Source organism: Callithrix jacchus, chromosome 14 (genome assembly GCF_049354715.1).
Source record: "Callithrix jacchus isolate 240 chromosome 14, calJac240_pri, whole genome shotgun sequence".
Classification (NCBI taxonomy): domain Eukaryota; kingdom Metazoa; phylum Chordata; class Mammalia; order Primates; family Cebidae; genus Callithrix; species Callithrix jacchus.
In genome coordinates, this window is record NC_133515.1 from 58,687,815 (window position 1) to 58,692,710 (window position 4,896).

A 4,896-nucleotide genomic window follows, 5' to 3' on the forward strand; every position below is an offset into this window, starting at 1 on the left:
CTTCACAGAAGAGGCACCATGTGGCCAGTGCCAAATCGGCCACTGAGACACCTCCACCACTGATAACAGACCAGAATGGTCTCTTTCCTCCCATCAGTAACACTGTTGGCTAAATTTGACTGGAAGCCAGTTAGTAAAGGATTCTGGGAAATGTAGTATACAGGCTTTCAGGTCCAGCAGTTATAAAAACAGAGTGCTGAAAGGGAATGTGACATTAACCCAAGAAACATAACTGGCATAGTAATATCAATCAGGCTGGGCACGGTGGCTCACACCTGTAATCCCAGCACTTTAGGAGGCCAAAGTGGGCCGATCACTTAAGGCCAGGAGTTCGAGACCAGCCTGGCCAACATGGTGAAACCCCCGTCTCTACTAAAAGTACAAAAAGTAGCCGGGCATGGTAGTGCACACCTGTAATTCCAGCTACTAGGAAAATTGAGGCAGGAGAATTGCTTGAACCCAGGAGGCAGAAGTTGCAATGAGCCGAGATCAGGGCACTTCACTCTGACCTGGGCGACAGTGGAAAGCTCCTTCTCAAAAAAAAAAAAAAAAAAAAAAAAATCAATCAAATGGATGTTAAATAATTTTTTTTTTTTTTTTGAGACGGAGTTTTGCTCTTGTTGGCCAGGCTGGAGTCCAATGGCACTATCTTGGCTCACTGCAACCTCCGCCTCCTGGGTTCAAGTGATTCTTCTGTCTCAGCCTCCTTAGTAGCTGGGATTACAGGCATCCGCCACCACGCCTGGCTAATTTTGTATTTTTTACTAGAGACGGAGTTTCTCCATGTTGCCAGACTGGTCTCAAACTCCCGACCTCAGGTCATCCACCCACCTCGGGCTCCCAAAGTGCTGGGATTACAGGCATGAGCCACCTCACCTGGCGAAATACTTTTTAATCAGTTACATTTGATAGGAAATTACTTCTGAATGATTGGACAAGTATAAAACATTAATCACTTTCCAATCATTTCTTGGGAAATCTTACTGTTGAGGTTTATTAGGATGGCAATAATACACCTACTATGTGCCCATAAAAATTAAAAATTAGAAAAAAAAAAGGATGGCAGTAGCACAAGACCTAGATAGGTAGTGAAGGATGGATGAGAAAAGGAAAAATGAACAGTGCAGGACAGGTCCAGCAGCCACAGGCAATTAACTTGATGAAAGGCAGCATGGATTTTGAAAGACTCCATTTTTTCCAATAAGAAAGCATTTTTTCTTCAAAATGGAGTATGGGGGTAGAGGAACAACAATTGAAACCTTTCCTTTTGTCTGAGTGATAAGAGCCAATGAGATTCATAAGAATAAAAATCTAGCTCACTAATTATATGTAAAGTCTCCTTTATAATGGAAGAAGAGCAAGTCACCAAAAATACAAAAGCTAGATTAAATTAGCATCCTTCACTGTCTTTAGACAATGGAGTAAAACAGCATAATAGAGTTATGTTCCAAAATTAATTTCCTTTTCATATACCACTGAGGCAGATCCACAGGCATTTGTAAAAAACTCACATTACCATCATTTGATACCTGATGTGGAATTTTTTTTTTAAGCTTCTTTTTATTTCCTCCACCCTCACTCTGATTCATAAAGTGCTTTGTTAGAGTTCACTGAGGTTTTGTGGCCAGGATTAAATGATTCGAAAATGAGTTAATTCCTATTTTGTTAGTTGGCATAAAAAGCATTCAATGAGCTATGCTGAGCGGAATGATTGCTCTAATGGTAAACATGCATAGATCATTTCAAAGATTGTTTTGAAAATTCTACTGCATAGCAGCGCACATTTAATTTTAAAAGATCTTATAAACTTAAAACAGTTTTTAAAATAAGCTTTTCTCCTGTCCAGGTCATATGTATATGTGCACAGATATCTTACATTTATGAGTATATTTTGTGAGATACTATTCTGAAATGCTGTTTCAGAGACTTTTTCCAGAATTATGAAACAGTTTAGAATTAGAAAAGTTGGGACGGCTTTCTGAAACATTTTTATCTTTAAAAGCTGTCACTTGCTGTCATCATAATATGCCTAATATTGCTAAAGTAAATTAATATTGATATAGGTATTAAAATAGCTCATCTATACATTTACATTTCTCACTTGTGATTAAATGAAGAATATTTCTGTCATATATTTTCTTTAATTTGTGCACAATACTCTCAAAGTTCTCCTGGGTCCAAGGCAGTCAACCCATTTCATAGTTAAACCTTCTAGGAAAATATCAGAGACGTGAAAGTAATGAATTGAGTTATATTCGTTTGTGAAGCATAATCTATCCCCTCTCTCCTCTTGGAAGTAATAGGGTAAACATTGAAGACACATTCATGGAATACTGCAGTGGAGACTCCAAATGAATCATTTCACAGGTGACTTGTCTTGAGTTTCACTCGAGCAGTATGCACAGGTGTGGCTGTGCTGGTTGTTCAGCTAATGAAACTTTTCCATACCCATTGTGATAGGCAGAATAATGGCCTCCAAAAATGCCTATTACCAATCTTCTCGAATCTGTGAAAATGTTCCTTTACATGGCAAAAGGGACTTTGTAAATGGGGTTAAGGTTAAGGATCTAGAAGTGGAGAGAGTACGCTCAATTATCCAGGTGGGCCCAATCTAATTACATGGATCCTTCAAAGTGGAGGACCTTTCCCAGCTGCAGTCAGAGGGAGTGATGTGACTATGGGAGGACCAGAGAGAGACTCAAAGTTGCTGGCTTTGAAGACAGAGGAAATGGGCCATGAGTCAAAGAAGTGGGTAACTTCTAGAAGCTGAACAAGGCAAGGAACCCTATGCTTCCTTAGCACCCGCAAAAAGTAATACAGCCATGTCAACACCTTCATTTTAGATCAATGAAACCTGTGCCTGACTTCTGACTTTAAAAACCGTAATATAATAAATTTATGCTTTTTTTTTGCGACAGAGTCTTGCTCTGTTGTCAGGCACCAGGCTAGAATGCAGTGGCACAATCTCGGCTCACTGCAACATCCGCCTCCTGGGTTCAAGCAATTCTCCTGCCTCAGCCTCCCGAGTAGCTGGGACTACAGGTGTATGCCACCATGTCTGGCTAATTTTTTGTATTTTAGTGGAGACGGGGTTTCACCATGTTGGCCAGGATGGTCTCGATCTGTTGACCTAGTCATCTGCCTGCCTTGGCCTCCCAAGGTGCTGGGATTACAGGTGTGAGCCACTTTGCATAGCCAAATGTATGCTATTTTAAACAACTAAGTTTGTGGTTATTTGTTATTGCTGAAATAGAAAACGAATACGCCCATAAAGTCACTGCCCCAACCACCCTAGTTCCTCTGTCCCCTTCCCTTGGGACCCTCAGTCTAGCACAAAAGCAGTAACCCCTGGCATAGCAGGAGTCCAATACTGCAGCCAGCTTTAGTGTTCTGACTGGGCTATGACTAAGCCTTACCAGTTTTAAGTATGTTGAGCATCACTTGATTACAGGGACCAAAGTCAGCAACTTTCAAACTTTTTTTACCCTAATCCACCTGCAGTACAATGTACATTTTAATCTCAACCTAGGACACACACATATTATAGAAATAAGACTAATATTTCATGAAACAGTACTTAACTACATGCACTGCACAATATTTTCAAATTCTTTTCTATTTTTTTTTCTTACAGGAGCCATGCTAATCTTCTCTGCATCATTCCAATTTTAGTTATGTGCTGCCAAAGGGAACACCTTTTCTTTTTTTTCTTTTGTTGAGACCAAGTCTTGCCCTGTTGCCCAGGCTGGAGTACAGTGCCATAATCTTGGCTCACTGCAAACTCTGCCTCCCGGGTTCAAGCAATTCTCCTGTCTCAGCCTCCTGAGTAGCTGGGATTACAGGTGCACACCACCACACCTGGCTAATTTTTGTATTTTCAGTGGAGATGGGGTTTCACTATGTGGTCAGACTGGTCTTAAACTCCTGACCTCGTGATCCACCTGTCTCAGCCTCCAAGAGTGCTGGGATTACAGGCGTGGGCTACTGCACCTGGCCCTATTTTTTAATGTAACTTATAACCCATTAAACTGATTTTATAATTTACCAGTAGGTTTCCATCCTCAAATGAAAAACACTGACCTATATCATGACAAGTCTATAGTCAAGATGTAGAGTATCTGATAAAGAATATTTTATGTTTTATTTTTTACAGAAGCATAAATGTTACTTCAGAATTTAAATTATTTCTTTATGTAACCATAATTCACTGTTGTTAAGTAATTTTTATTAATATGCCAGATATGTTTGTGCTTTCTTTCAGTGAATATCAAACACATGACAGTTTGGAAATCAGCCTAATTGTAAGAGAGTAGGATCACAGCAGGGAGATGGTATGTTCTAGAAACCATTTTTAAACAAATAGATGTAGTCATTGGCTACATGAATTTTATGTTCTGCTATTACTCAATTTGTTTATTTCTGCTTTGTTTTTAATATTTCCCTTTTTCTCACTTGCCTTTAAGAAATTACCCATTTTCTGGCTATATGTGGTGGCTCACACCTGTAATCCCAGCACTTGGGGAGGCTGAGGTAGCTGGATCACTTGAAGTCAGGAGTTCAAGACCAGCCTGGCCAATATGGTGAAGCCCCGTCTCTACTGAAAATACAAAAATTAGCCAAGTTTGGTGTTGCCCACCTGTAATCCCAGGTACGTGAGAGGCTGAGGCAGGAGAATCGCTTGAACCTGGGAAGCAGAGTTTGCAGTGAGCTGAGACAGTGCCATTGCACTACAGCCTGGGCAACAGAGTGAGACTCTGTCTCAAAAAAAAAAATTACTCATTTTCTTTTCTAGATTTTTTTAAAGGTTCATCTGTTGCATTTCTCTTTGTTTCTTATTACTATTTATAGCTGCAGCATCATTTCAAGAACTTAACACTTTGTTTCAGTATCCCCTTC

The 4,896-nt window shown here is 40.0% G+C and overlaps 1 pseudogene; it reads right to left on the reverse strand.

Annotated features, from left to right (window-relative positions):
* Positions 1-3,595: 3,595 nt before the first annotated feature.
* On the reverse strand, positions 3,596-3,695 carry LOC118147571 (U6 spliceosomal RNA; annotated as a pseudogene).
* Positions 3,696-4,896: the final 1,201 nt, after the last annotated feature.